This window comes from Homarus americanus, unplaced genomic scaffold, assembly GCF_018991925.1.
Source record: "Homarus americanus isolate GMGI-L3 unplaced genomic scaffold, GMGI_Hamer_2.0 scaffold2539, whole genome shotgun sequence".
Classification (NCBI taxonomy): domain Eukaryota; kingdom Metazoa; phylum Arthropoda; class Malacostraca; order Decapoda; family Nephropidae; genus Homarus; species Homarus americanus.
In genome coordinates, this window is record NW_024725489.1 from 4517237 (window position 1) to 4533477 (window position 16241).

General features: G+C 43.6%; 1 protein-coding gene across 4 annotated transcripts in view; it reads right to left on the reverse strand.

Annotated features, from left to right (window-relative positions):
* Window positions 1–16241, reverse strand: part of LOC121865027 (Friend leukemia integration 1 transcription factor-like) — a 213235-nt gene that overhangs the window by 119520 nt on the left and 77474 nt on the right. For all 4 annotated transcript variants that reach the window (XM_042364344.1, XM_042364345.1, XM_042364340.1 and 1 more), the window contains one exon: window positions 9484–9574. The gene's annotated coding sequence lies outside the window, so the exon portion shown is untranslated. The remainder of the gene's footprint in view (window positions 1–9483; window positions 9575–16241) is intronic.

Below are 16241 nucleotides of genomic sequence, written 5' to 3' on the forward strand. Positions count from 1 at the left end.
TTCCCAGGGTGGAGTGATTAACACCGCCAGGCAGAAGATGGTGGTTGGTTCTCAGGGATGCTTATCTCTGGGTGTTGACCTCACTGGTGGGTCACTGCTCTTGCTGGTACTGTCTAGTGCTGAATTCACTGGCTTAAACACTTCATCACTGTTCAACATTGATCCCACTTCTTTCCAAAACGAAATTGTCACTTTTGATTATGTTGATATCCCGGTGGTGACGATGGGTCGGGGAGAGGGACTTGGGAAATGGGCTGAACATTGGCCAGGGGAGGCAGCTGTACAGCAGGAGCAGCGCCTGATAGGTCTTGACCCTCCGGTGGTCAAGGATGTAGTGTGTGTGTGTGTGTGTGCACAGGGTGGTGTAATGAGTCTAGTGTGGCAGCATTATGTTAGTGTTATGGCGCAAGCACTGCTTACTCCCTCTCGCTTTCAGCTACCGTCGCTGGCTTGGCCTCATGGTGAACAAGGAAACAACTTGCACAAGTCCTCTCCTGCCGGTACACATGTCCTGGCGCCTACCAACCATTGCCCCACTGCCTTGCGGATTAACTTTGGTAGGTCTAAGGCTATGGGAGTAAACCCTGAACGAAAAGTCTGAGACGGAGCCCCGCATCAGGCAGACATGATTAGAGAGTTCCAACAAGACCCCAACGGCGGTGTAGGCGGAGGAGGTGACCACCATGGAGACCCAACGACTACACTGGGGGACGAAAGCAATGCCTGGTGGACAGGCTACTAAGGCGAAACCCAACAAACTGGGCTATCGGCAGTCCATTGCAACTCTCCCTCTCCCCAGTCGTTGCAACACTTGCACCACTGTATCAAGAAAAGGGAGAGCCAAGATGTGTGGTTGCAGCTTGTGCTCCTGCCTCACCACATTAATCAACTCACGTGCAGCCATCATCCAGCTCATCATACCTCTCACCGTCATCATCAAAACATCTATACCTCCAAAACTCTTATGGCGACAGACGAGTGGCGACCAGGACAGGCAGAGATGACTGCCGGGAGTCTCTAGTCACAACTCTGCACATGGGCGGCACAGATAAGATAGTCTTTAATGCACTGGGATCTAGGCAGCAGTGTAATCCAGAACTGTCTGTGCGACTGAGCAGTCCTTTCGAGGAGCCGCTCTGCTTACCCCACATAAGGAGGGGACTAGAAAAGGTGCCCTAAACATAGCCTGCCTAGAGAACCAACTTGACTGAGCAACCACACTCAATAAGGTCATCCTTATGCAGTCAAAAACACAATCACAGATCAAAACAAAAACAAACTATGCAATCTCTTATGGCTGCTGCATGAAATATCAGGATCCTTCTGGATACTGGCACAAATGAACGTCCTGAAAGAAGAACCGCCCTTTTGGCAAAAGAGCTGGGTAGGTATAACATCAACATAGCAGCCATTAGTGTGTCCCAACTACCAGACGAAGGTCGACTCACAGAACAAGGGTCTAGCTATACCTTCTTCTGGAAGGGTAAGCCTGCTGCGGAGAGAAACCGCATTTATGGAGTTAGCTTTGCCATCCGCTAAGGCATCCTACACAGGCTAACCGATATGCCTGTTGGGATCAACGAGCACCTCATGACGCTCCGAGTCCCACTGAATCACTCACGTCATGCCTTCTTCATCAGTGCATACGCCACAACTCTTGGTGCAGAGGATGACATAAAGGAGGCCTTTTATGCCAACCTTGACAGAGTGCTAACCTATATCCCCAGAAAAGATAAGGTTGTGCTCCTTGGTAACTTCAATGCCAGAGTTTGCAGAGTTGCTGACATTTGGCAGGGAACCATAGGGAGAAATGGACTAGGCAAGTTTAATCCAAACGGCCTACTCCTCCTCAGCAAGTGTGCTGCACACAACCTCACTATCACCAATATCTTGTTTAGGCAGGCCGACAAGTTCAAGGGTTCGTGGCAACACCCATGATCCAAACACTAGCGTCTCACTGATTACTTCATTGTCAGAGAAAGAGATCGCCGAGATGTCTTCATCACTCGAGCCATGCATGGCTCAGACCACTGTGACACTGATCAACTGCTTGTCAGAGCCATTCTCTCACTTCACGTCGCCCCAAAACGGTGAAGGCAACAAACCTCCAGAACAGGTTTTAATACTAAGCGTCTGGAGGATCCAGCGGTAGCACATACTGTACATGGGCTGATAAACAACCCGGCAACAAACAACCCAAATCCCAGTGCCGAATGGTTTATTCTCGACATTATCACAACAAAAACCTGCAGAGAGACCCTCGGCCAGATCGAAGGAATACACAAGGACTGGTTTGATGAAAATGACCCAGAAATCAATGTACTTGTCAAAGATAAGCGTGCTGCTTATAACTGAATTGAGGACGAAGGCATCCTTCAGTGCTGGAAAGAACACTACCATTGGCTGCTCAACCGAAACACCGATGTGAATGTCCTGACTCCTCAGCAGGTCCCTCAGCATCCAGAGCTGACCCACCTCAGCAACAAGACATCCCTGGATGAGGTAGCTACTGCCATCTAACAGATGAAAAATAACAAAGCCTCAGGGGCTGGTGGAACCCAAGCTGAGGTGTATATAGTAGGAGGACATCTGTTTACCCGCCGTCTCCACTATTTTCTGGAGAATATATGGGAAAAGGCGGAAATCCTCCAAGCTCTCAAAGTTGCCTTCATCGTCAATATTTATAAAAACAAGGGAGTCTGGTCAGACTGTTGCAACTACTACGGGATCTAGCTGATGTCCTTAGCTGGCAAGATTATCGTCTAAGTCATCCTAAACAGACTTCTTCCGGAGGCAGAAAACTTCCTCCCAGAATCTCAATGTGGCTTTAGACCGTCACGTGGCACCACTGACATGATCTTTGCTGCCTGCCAGATACAGGAAACGTGCAGTGAACATCATCGTGACCAATACATGACTTTCGTCGACCTAACCAAGGCCTTCGACTCGGTCAACAGGGAAGCCCTCTGGCGGACCGTTAGCCTTTTTGACTGCCCACCAAAATTCATCGTCATTGTAAGACAACCCCACAATGGCATGAACGGCAGTGTCCTGCACAGTGGCACCCAGTCTAAATTCTTCCCCATCCAAACAGGGGTAAAACAAGGGTGTGTACTGGCACCAACTCTCTTTTCCATTTTCTTGGTTGCCTTCCTTACTCGTGCCAGGGCCAATTTAGCCGGTGGGGTGGACATCGAGTACCGGATGAAGGGTCTTTGCAACATAAGACGACTCCAGCTAGGAACAAAAGTGTCGGCAGCTTCCATTACTGAACTTCAGTATGCAGACGACCTCACCCTTGTCGCTCACACTGAACACGACCTACAGGACATCCTGAACACCTACGCAGATGCGTATGCACACTTCGGCCTTGAGGTGAATGTACGTAAGACTCGGATTCTCTTTCAACCTGCCCCTGGTTGAGACACACCTCCACCATCCGTCCAGCTTAACGGTACTACCCTCTCTAATGTTACCCACTTTCAGTATTTCGGCTCCCACCTGTCCACCACCGTGGACATCGATGAAGAGATTCAACATCGGATCAGATGTGCATCTCAAGCCTTTGGCAGACTCCTGACCCGTGTCTTCAGCTGTAGGGAGCTGAAATTATCTTCAAAGTTGCACGTATATCGAGCAGTTGTCCTCTCCACCCTCCTATATGGCAGCGAGACATGGGTCACATACAGGAAGCACCTCAAGGCACTTGAAAACTTTCACCAACGTAGTCTACGTTCCATCCTCAGAGTTCGCTGGGAAGACAAGAGAACAAATGCCAGCATCCTTGCTGACACCAACTGTAGGAGCATCGAGGCTACCATTATCCATGAACAACTACCCTGGACTGAGCTGTTACCCACATGGACAACAGTAGACTGCCAAAGCAGCTACTTTACAGTCACCGAACGAATATTAAATATAACGTTGGTGGGTAACTGAAAAGGTGCCAAATCAACTCCCTCACCTGGGAGACGATTACTCCACACCGTAACGCAAGAAGGTGTCAATACTTTCCAGTTAGACCGACTGCATAACAAGGCAGACAAGCACCAACACCAGAAAGACGCAGCCGCCACCCCTACCGCACTAGAAGTAGCCCTCCACACGTGCAACATCTGTTGACAGCCCTGCCGCTGGTCCCGCATCGGCCTCTCTAGTCACCCCAGAACTCACCAACGAAGGTGACGACTAAAATAACTCACATCATTGTATCATAGCTGGATGATCGTCATACTCGATTCCGAGTGACAGCAAAGTAGCAGCAAGAACATAAGAAAACAATGAGTCTGCAATAGGCCGGTTGGCCTGTGCATGGCAGCTCCTGTCGAGAGTTACTACCTCTCTCTATCATTCATGAATCTATCTAGCCTCCTTTTAAAACTTTATAGCGTTCCAGCACTTACTACAAAGTTGCTAAGCTTGTTCCACTCGTCCACCACCCTATTTGTGAACCAGTTCCTTCCTATCTCCCTCCTAAACCTAAACTTATCCAACTTAAATCCGTTGCTACGAGTCCTATCCTGCTCGGATATTATAAGAACTTTATCTATATCCCCTTTATTGATTCCTTTCACCCACTTAAATACTTCTATTACATCTCCCCGCACTCTTCGTCTTTCTAGGGAATGCAAGTTTAGTTTCTTTAACCTATCTTGATATGGTAGGTTTCTAAGTCCCGGAATCATTTTCGTCATTCTTCGCTGCACCGACTCCAGTGAATTGATATTCATTCTATAATAAGGGCACCAGAACTGAACCACATAATCGAGGTGCGGCCTGACTAGCGCAAGATATAGTTGCAATAAGACCTCTGCACTCTTATAACTTACACTTCTAGATATAAAACCCAATACTATGTTTGCCTTATTTCGAACATCAACGCACTGTTTTCTAGGCCGTAGGTCCGGGCTTACAAGTACCCCTAAGTCTCTTTCACAAGTCGACTTCTCTAGGTTGATGTTGTTAAGGCTGTATACATTGGCAGTATTTGTTCTTCCAATATTAAGTACGCTGCACTTGCTGGTGTTGAATTTAATTTGCCATTTTTCTGACCACCCCTGCAGTATATTTAAATCCTCCTGTAGTGCATTTGCATCCTGCTCTGAATTAATCTGCCGCCCTATTTTGGTGTCATCTGCAAACTTTCGTATGTCACTGCTGATCCCAGTATCTATATCGTTTATGTAGATTATGAACAAGAGTGGGCCTAGTACTGACCCCTGGGGAACCCCAGTGGTTACACGGCCCCACTCAGATTCAACACCATCTACGCTGACCCTCTGCGTTCTATCGGTGAGCCATGATTTTATCCAATTTAAAACTTTCCCCTCGATACCGTGAGCCTTAACTTTTCTCAGAAGCCTCTGATGCGGTACTCTGTCAAACGCTTTGCTAATGTCTAAGTAAATAACATCGTAATTATCTACTACCTCGAAGACTTTCCTAAAAAACGTCAGCAGATTTGTTAGACAAGATTTTCCCTTTGTAAACCCATGTTGAGAGTCGTAGATTAATTTGCTTTTCTCTAAATGCGACCGGATGCTATTTGCTACAAGGGGAGGTTTGAGGCCAAGTTTGATATCTAAAAAAAAAGTAATATTACCTACAGTAATAGTACCAGTAATAACAGCAGGAGTAACAGTAGTATTAGCAGCAGTAGTAACACTAGTATTAGCAGCCGTAGGAGTAACAGTAGTATTAGCAGCAGTAGAAGTAACAGTAGTATTAGCAGCAGTAGGAGTAACAGTAGTATTAGCAGTAGGAGTAACAGTAGTATTAACAGGAGTAACAGTAGTATTAGTAGGGAGTAACAGTAGTATTAAAGTAGCAGTAACACTAGTATTAGGCAGGTATAAACAGCAGTATTAGCATATAGCAACAGTAGTATTAGCAGCAGTAGAAAGTAGCATATAAGTAGTATAAATAGCATTAGCAGTAGAGTAACAGTAGTATTAGCAGCAGTAGATAACAGTAGTATTAGCAGCAGCAGTAGTAACAGTAGTACAGTTGTAGCAGTAATTAGATTGTAGTAACAGTAAGTATAGCAGCAGTGGAGTAACAGTAGCATTAAGCAGTATAACAGTAGTATTAGCAGTAACAGTAGTACAGTTGTTGCTATAGTAACAGTAGCATTAGCAAGGGTTATAGTAACATAGTATTAAAGGTAGTAGTAACAGTAGTATTAGGCAGCAGTAACAGTAGTATTAGGCAGTAGTAGTAACAGTAGTATTAGCAGCAGTAGTAAGATAACAGTATATTAGCAGCAGTAGTAACAGTAGTATTGTTAAGTTGCAGCAACAGCAGCATTAAAGGCAGTAGTAACAGTAGCATTAGCAAGTAGCAGTAACAGCAGTGTTTAGCAGCAGTAGTAACAGTAGCATTAGCAAGGTAGTAGCAGTAACAATAGCATTAACAGCAGTAGTAACAGTAGTATTAGCTGTTAGCAGCATTAGCAGCAGTAGTAACAGTATTAGCAGCAGCAGTAAAGCAGATTGTTACAGTAGCAACAGTAGCATTGTTGTAGCAGCAGCAGCAACAGTAGCATTGTGTTGTCAGCAAATTACAGTATTAGCAGCAACAGTAGCATTGGGCACAGTATTGTGGCAAGTAGTAATTAGTAGCATACAGCGTGTAACATAGTATTGGCAGTGTGCAAATTGTTGTAACAGCTGCGTAACAGGAGAGTTATAAAGTAGTAACAGCTGTAGTACAACCAAAGTATTAGCTAAGCAGTAAACGTAGTATTAGCGCGCTGTAACAGTAGTATTCAGCAGCAGTAGTAACGTAACAGTAGCAGGTTATCAGCAGCAGTTAAGCAACAGCAGTATGTAGTTTTAGTTCAAGCAAGCAGCAGTAGTATTACAGCATTGTTGCAGTAGGAGCCAAGTAGTTAACAGCAGCGTTAGAGAAACAGGTATTAACAGCAGCAGAAGTATTATATAGAGAGCAACAGTAGTATTAAGGTTATAGTAACACTAGCATTAGCAGGAGCAATAGCATTAGCAGAAGCTAACAGCAGTATTAGCAGCAGTATAACAGTATTAGCAGGATAACAGTAGCAGCAGTAGGTAATAGCAGTAGTATACATAAGTATTATAGTAGTAGTAACAGTAGTATTAGCAGTAGAAGTATAGCATTAGTATTATAGTAACAGTAGCACAGTTGTTGCAGTAACATAGCATTGTTAGCAGCAGTAGTAACAGTAGTATTAGCAGCAGTCAGCAACAGTAGCATTGTGTAAGGCTAGTAGCAACAGTAGCATTAGCAGCAGTAGCAGTAGCAGCAAGCGTTGTATAACAGCAGCATTGCATGCAGTAGCAACAGTAGCATTAAAGTAGCAACAGTAGCATTAGCTAAGCAGTAACAGCAGTATTGTGCTACAGCAGTAACAGTAGCACGAGGTTATAGCAGTAACAATAGCATTAACAGCAGCAGTAACAGCAGCATAGTTGTTGTCAGCATTGGTAGTAACAGCAGCATTGGCAGTTGGCAGTAACAGTAGCATTGAAAGGTTACAGCAACAGCAGCATGTAGTTAAGCAGCAGCAGTAACAGTATAGTTAGCAACAGGTAGTAACAGCAGTATGTATGCAGTAGTAATTGAAAGTAGTATTGAAAGTGTTGTGTTAGTATTAGCTGCAGTAGTAAAGTAGTATTAGTTGTTGTAGTAACAGCAGTACGAAGCACAGTAGACAGTAGTATTGTTGAGCAGTAACAACAGTGTGCTGTTAGCAGCAACAGTAGTAATAGCATTGCTAAGCAACAGCAGTATTGTGTTGTTAAAATTGAGCAATCGTAGTTAAGTAGTAGTACCAGCAGCATTGTTGCCAGCAGTAGCAGCAGCAATTACAGCAGCAGTAACAGCATTAGCAGCTGTAGCACTGTTGTTAGTGCTGTTAGCAGCATCATGTTATCAAGGCTACAGCAACAGTAATAGCAGTTGTTGTAAACATTATGTGCAGCAGTAATGTAGTTATTGTTGCTGCAAGCAGCAACAGTAGCATTGTTTGCGTGTTGTAAGTGCACAGTTATTAGCAGCAGTAACAGTAGCATTAGCAGCAACAGGTAATTGTTGTTTGCAGCAGCAGTTGCTAACATATTGTGCTGCAGTAAGCAAAATTGTTGTTAACAGGTTAGTAGCGTGTTGAAGTGCCGTTGGTAACGTGCAGCGCGTAATCATAGTTGTTAGCAACAAATTTGTTAGGTATTACAGAGCAAATTAGCAGCGTTGTAGCAAGTAGTATTGTTAAAGCAACGTAGCATTACGTTAGCAGTAAACTTGTACAGCATAAACAGTAGTATTAGTAGATAGTATTAGCAGTAGTAATAGCAGCAGTAGTAACATAGTATTAAAGCAGCAGTAGCAGCAGTAGTATTAGCTGTTAGTAGTATTAGCAGTAGTAATAATAGTATATAAGCAGTAGTAGTAACAGTAGTATTAGCAGCAGTAGTAGTAATAGTAGTATTATATAATAGTAACAGTAGTATTAGCAGCAGTAGTATTAGCAGCAGTAGTAACAGTAGTATTAGCAGCAGTAGTAACAGTAGCATTAACAGCAGTAGTAACAGTAGTATTAACAGCAGTAGGAGTAGTATTGACATTATTACTTATTATACATTTCACAGGAATAACCTGCTACGTTTTACCAAAGATCATAAAACATCACAACAATAAAAAAAACTAATTTCCTAGAAGTAAACAGCGTAACACACTAGATAGTATTACAACACCACAACGCCGCGCAACCATACTGGACAGTAAACTCTTGATACACGAAACACCGCGAAGGTTGGAGGATCTTATCAGTTTTATATATATATATATATATATATATATATATATATATATATATATATTAACAGTTTTCCCGGCGACCGTTATCAAGCCCCATTAGGAAAGCGATATATGTACTGTAGGTTATTTATAGAAGTATTTCCTCACACACCTCTGTCTGACGTAATGAGTAATTGCAAAAGCTTAATACATACTCTAAGAACGAGTAATTAACATACATACATACATACATACATACATACATACATAATGGTTGCCCCTCGTGTAACGAGGATGGCCGGCCCAAGGGCCACCGAGGCGTGAATTTGTTTAAGGTGTAGAAGCTGTCGCCAACACAACAACCACACCCTAAGTTAGCGAACTGCATGACCCAGTGTCAAGGAATAGTCCGAGAAGACTGGACAACATCGATTAACATCCAGGTCCCCAATTACTGCTGGGTAGACAGAGACAAATGGCGTAAAGAAACTTGACCCATAGTTTCACCCTGACCGGGGATCGAACCCTGGTCCACTCACTTACGAGGCGAGCATGCTACATACATACATACATACATACATACAGTTCGTCCAACATACATGAACCCGTCGACATTAATAAAAATAATAAATAATCCTCTAAGTTTTGACTGTACTGATATTATAAAACTATGAAAGCTAAAGATTATAATAATGCATTAATTAAACTTACGAGAATTTGGTGTTTGATGTGTGGGACGCGGACGGAAGAGCACAGTCTAGTGTTGGTGTATAAGCGTCCCATTGGCTGCGTCACCAGTCACCTGAAACACGAAATAATTAATCAGCTATAACATTAATTACATATTACTGTCAACTTCTAATTAATCACATATTACTGTTAACATCTAATTAATTATATACTTCTATTAACATCTAATTAATCATATATGACTTAACATCTAATTAACCACATTCCTATTAACTTCTAATTAATCCCATATTACTGTTAACTTTTCAAATTATATATCACTATTGACTTCTAATCACATATCTACCTAATACATAAAAGGTCACCCATAAAAGGTCTCCCATAAAAGGTCACCCATAAAGCGTCAAGCATAAAAGGTCACCCATAAAACGTTACCCATAAAACGTCACCCATAAAACGTTACCCATAAAACGTCACCCATAAAACGTCAACCATAAAAGGTCACCCATAAAACGTTACCCATAAACGTCACCCATAAAACGTCAAGCATAAAGGTCACCCATAAAACGTTACCCATAAACGTCACCCATAAACGTCAACCATAAAAAGGGCACCCATAAAACGTCACCATAAACGTCTCCCAAACGTCACCCATAAGTCATCCCAAACGTCACCCATAAAACGTCAACCATAAAAAGTCACCCATAAAACGCCAAAACGTCACCCATAAAAGTCTCCCATAAAACGTCACCATAAAACGTCACCCATAAACGTCACCTATAAAGGCCCCATAAAAGTCAACACAGCTGACCCAGACTCACAAGCTTTAGTATAATCTGTGGTGCTGTAAAAAGGTGACGTGACTTTTATTCTACGACCTGGGGAGACCACTCAGTCATATAGTAGGGAGGTCTGGCAAACAGCAGCTCCACCCACCCTTTAGGACACCGAGAAGCTACACGTGTTGACTTTCATGCTAAGCAACTTGTTACTACTGATGATACGATTTAGTCCAGGGGTTATAGCTGAATGTCGTAAGTTCATGGCAATACTACATAGCCCAGAGGTCATAGTTATTAGTTCCCTGTTGCCATGAGAGCCAGGAGACGCATCAGTACCCGGATCCTTACTAATTGATACTTACAATTTTCTGCGTAACTTGGAGGTGTGAGGGAGCATCTAAATTGCTCACTTAAGCTAAATAAAAGAATATATATAATAGGAGTGAGACTAACGGACACAAGTACAGTACAGAATTACAAAGAAAGATACAGTAATTTACAAAAGATTTAACATATTCGTTACAGTTACATAAATAATATTTTTTCCCCACAAAGATGATCATCACTCACTTAAAATTACTAATAACAAGAATGGATATGACCCCCCCCCCCCACCCGCACTCTGTCAGTGATGAATAAAGGCATGATAGTGTTAACCTTGTCTGTCTGTATGTCTTGAGGTACGCCCTGGGGGAAATGAGATGAGAAATTTCTTATCACTAATTCGTTGAGACACACGTGTTATCTTTCTCGTTCGAGGAGGTGGTGGTGGTGGTGGTGGTGGTAGTGGTGGTGGTGGTGGTGGTGGGTGCCACTCTCAGCTGTGCCAAAGTTGTTTACTGTTGGTTATACACAGTGCCGGTCGCCTGCCTCAACTCTCACACACAAAACACCATAACGGGGTGATATAATACTGCACACTCAGACACAATGCAGGGGAAGAACCTCTGTGTGTGTGTGTGTGTGTGTGTGTGTGTGTGTGTGTGTGTGTGTGTGTGTGGTGTGTGTGTGGTGTGTGTGTGTGTGGTGTGTGTGTGTGTGTGTGTGTACAATAATCCAGTTTAAGGAAATATAATTATATGTCTTAAAGTTTAAACTAATACAAATATTACAGAGTGCTGGGAAAACACCTCAACATCTCCCCCCAACACACACACATAGTAACGAGGTAACTGAACTCTCCTGATATAACCCCTTGAGTGTGTGTGTGTGTGTGTGTGTGTGTACATGTCTCTCAAGGTTTATTTTTCCTGTGCTTATCATTATCAGTAATTAACACCTTCTTATCAGATGACACTCCAAACTACTGCACAATGTTGTTCTTATGTCACATTACGTCATAATCCTACTGTTAACATGTAAGTGTTAAATACTGATAACGATACATATTAAGGAAAGTGTAAGTAAAAATAATTACAACTAATAAGTCAAATTAAATTATTAATACTTATCAAGAAAAATAAAATTAATAAATCAAAAATATAATTTCAGTTAAGAATTAAAAATTAAACAGTGACGAGAGAGTTATTAGTAAGATGACAAGAGCCTTCCTCAGTGACGGACTCCTCAATATCATTACTCACTTCCCAGCCTGAGTTAACGCCCTCACCGTCACCACAGGAAGTCGTGCCAGCAACAATACTGCTGCCGGAGCCTGCTGTATGCACCTAACACGTTAACAGTGTGTCATCAGACGAAAATTTAATGGTGTTTAGTGCGACCCATCAACGTGACTCCTGTACCCCGAGTATAAAATTAATCCCTAAAATTAACCATTAATAAACAGAGCAAAACCCGAGAATAGTTGGTAAAATGGTGTTTCCTGTGTAATGAAGAATCAAGGGCATTATATTATTATGTTTGGTAACAGTACAACAGGATATCACGAGCAGCCAGTCGCCTTACTTACTAGACCACGTGTGTGTGTGTGTGTGTGTGTGTTTTAGATGTGCTACGGGTCAAGTGAAGTGCAACAGGTGATCACTATTACCTTGTAAGTTAACAGACAGACAGAGAGGCATCAAGCAGGTACAACACGTCGTTAACGCCCTGTGTTGCCCCGCTGTTATTAATCTCTCTTTGTTCGTAAGTCACCCGCTTAGTGAAGGCGGGATGTGACAGCGCTAGAATTAAGCATATTTTGTAGAGTGGGGTTTCCTGCTCAAGTGCCTGATTGGGCGTTGCAGCTTAAATCCTGTATGACTGGATACCACTAACAGAATGAGCATGGTGATGTATTGTATCTCAGTATGGTAATGATCACCTGGGTATATAGAAGGTCCTGCAAGGAAAACCAATGACAAACTTTTTAGATTCAGTAAACCACCCGCCCCTCCACCACCCGTACCCCACACAGCTGTCATCAGGCTTCACACAGGTGGTGGTAATGTCGTCAGGCTTCACACAGGTGGTAATAGTGACATCAGGCTTCACACAGCTGGTGGTAGTGACATCAGGCTTCACACGGTGGTAATGTCGGCTTCACAGGTGGTATAGTGTCGTCAGGATTACACAGGTGGTGGTAATGTCATCAGGCTTCACACAGGTGGTGGTAGTCGTCAGGCTTCACACAGGTGGTAGTGTCAGTTCAGGTGGTATATCAGGCTTCACACAGCTGTGTATATGTAACACGCTGGTGGTAGTGACATCAGGCTTCACACAGATGGTGGAGTGGTGGTAGTGGTGTTAGGTTAGGTTACTGGGGAAGAAAACTGGTAAAACATCAGTCCAGGATCACACGCTGATCAAGTCCTTAGAAAAATGAAGAGGTGTTCCCGATCGTAAACACCAAGGGGGCGGGGCCTCGACTGCTACCATGAAAGAAAACGGGCAAAATCACTTGGATCAAAACAACACCAGGAAAAAATAATGACGAACTCTTTCAACCACTACGAACATTTTAATTTCAGTACTGATGGAGCCCAGCTGTCAGTTTTATTTACAGTTTAATGAAGGGCGAGTAACTGAGAAAAAACACAAGGAAAAGGATTGATAAGCTGTTGAATCATAACCACCATGCAAATCACATTTCCGAAGACTCATGATAGAATTATTTATTTTTAAGTAATATCATGATTGGAATTCCAGCTTTGGATTGGCAAGTGAATGGGGCGACTGACTGACTGACTGACTGACTAAAAAAAGGAGTGTAATTGGAATTATATAACACGAAAAATAAACAAAGGATTTTTTTTTTTTACTCATGGGAGAACAAGTCATAACGAGACCCTGAAATAACAAGAATTATTATGCTGGAGGAGATAATATGACCTAGAAATACTGGAGGACAGTGAGGTGGGGGCTAGGTGGAGGACAATGTGGGCAAGATGGAAGACAGTGGGTGTGGGCAAGATGGAAGACAGTGGTGGGCAAGGTGGAGGACAATGTGGGTGTGGGCAAGATGAAGACAGTGAGGGGGGGGCAAGGTGGAGGACAATGTGGGCAAGATGGAAGACAGTGGTGTGGGCAAGATGGAGGACAATGTGGGCAAGATGGAAGACAATGTGGGCAAGATGAAGGACAGTGGGTGGGCAAGATCGAAGACAATGAGGTAGGGGCAAGATGGAAGACAGTTTGTGTGGGCAAGACTGAAGACAGCGGTGGCAATAAGGGCAAGAGGGAAAGTCAACAGCATCAGTAGAGGGGACAAAGCAGAGAAATAACCTTTGTGAGACTGCATACCAAGAAGCTTCCAAGGCCAGGAAATACCACCACTTCTTGACCAACACCAGCGTCACTATTACTGCCATCATTACCAACACCAGGGCTACTTACTGCCATCACACAACACCAGGGCTACTTACTGCCATCATTACCAACACCAGGCTACTTACTGCCACCATTACCAACACCAGGGCTACTATCGCCACCATTACCAACACCAGGGCTACTTTACTGCCACCATTACCAACACCAGGCTACTTTATCACCATTACCAACACCAGGGCTACTTACTGCCACCATTACCAACACCAGGGCTACTTACTGCCATCATTACCAACACCAGGGCTACTTACTGCCACATTACCAACACCAGGTGCTACTTACTGCCACCATTACCAACACCAGGGCTACTTCTGCCATATTACCAACACCAGGCTACTTACGCCACCAACCAACACCAGGCTACTTACTGCCACCATTACCAACACCAGGGCCATTGCCACCATTACCAACACCAGGGCTACTTACTGCCACCATTACCAACAACACCAGGGCTACTTACTGCCATCATTACCAACACCAGGTGCTACTATGCCACCATTACCAACACCAGGGCTACTTACTGCCACCATTACCAACACCAGGGCTACTTACGCCACCATTACCAACACCAGGGCTACTTTCTACTGCCATCATTACCAACACCAGCTACTTACTGCCACCATTACCAACACCAGGTGCTACTTACTGCCATCATTACCAACACCAGGGCTACTTTCGGCAACCATTACCAACACCAGGTGCTACTTACTGCCACTTATTACCAACACCAGGTGCTACTTACTGCCACCATTACCAACACCAGGGCTACTTACTGCCACTATTACCAACACCAGGGCTACTTATGCCACCATTACCAACACCAGGGCTACTTACTGCCACCATTACCAACACCAGGCGCTACTTACTGCAATCATTACCAACACCAGGTGCTACTTACTGCCACCATTACCAACACCAGGGCTACTTACTGCCACCATTACCAACACCAGGGCTACTTACTGCCAACATTACCAACACCAGGGCTACTTACTGCCACCATTACCAACACCAGGGCTACTTACTGCCACCCCAACACCAGGTGCTACTTACTGCAATCACCAACACCAGGTGCTACTTACTGCCACCATTACCAACACCAGGGCTACTTTACTGCCACCATTACCAACACCAGGGCTACTTACTGCCACCATTACCAACATCAGGTGCTACTTACTGCAATCATTACCAATAGCAGGGCTACTTACTGCCACCATTACCAACACCAGGGCTACTTACTGCAATCATTACCAACACCATGGTTACTTACTGCCACCATTACCAACACCAGGGCTACTTACTGCCACCATTACCAACACCATGGCTACTTACTGCCATCATTACCAACACTATGGCTACTTACTGCCATCAACACCAGGGTTGTCCCACTCACCACCACCACCACCCCCGTCACCATAACCACCACAGCCGTCACCACAACCACCACAGCCGTCACCACAACCACCACCGCCGTCACCACCAGAAAATTGCTTAATATATTACATGTGGGTCAATATGGCGTCCAATATGGCGTCCAAATAACACCAAGACTCTGCCGTGACTACATTATGCCCCCTCATCCCTTGTTAGGAGGCGAAGGTAACTTATGAAGCCTTGAGAATCCAAACCCACAGACTATTAATCTCAGAGACACGTATTCGATCCCGTGGCCCGTCTCTCATAACACAACAAATAATATAATTGTCGTCTTTCTTATCCAAGGTGGAGTTGGTACGCCCGGTGTGTGTATATAAAGTAGGTCTCTTTCCTAGTAATGTTGTGCTTTAAAGGTTAAAAGTTACGTACACCTTCCCTTGTCCTTTACCATGTTAAAAAAATATATAAATGTATAGTTTTCAATTAGTAATCTGCACATGGCATCAAAGGTAATATCCTTAAATGTATTAGGGCGTGGTTACAGGACAGGAAACAGCGAGTGAGCATTAATGGCACTAAGTCCCATTGGAGCAACGTCACATGTGGAGTTCCCCAAGGCTCAGTACTTGGACCATTATTATTTATTATATACATAAACGACATAGATATCGGCATAGACAGCAACATAAGCAAATTTGCTGATGACACTAAAATATGACGATATTAAATCTGACGAGGACTCCACAAACTACAGGAAGATCTAAACAAATTTTTCGAATGGTCTGAAAATGGCAGATGAAATTCAACGTGGACAAATGTAAAGTACTCAGTATAGGAGATAAACAGGGAAACCAGATA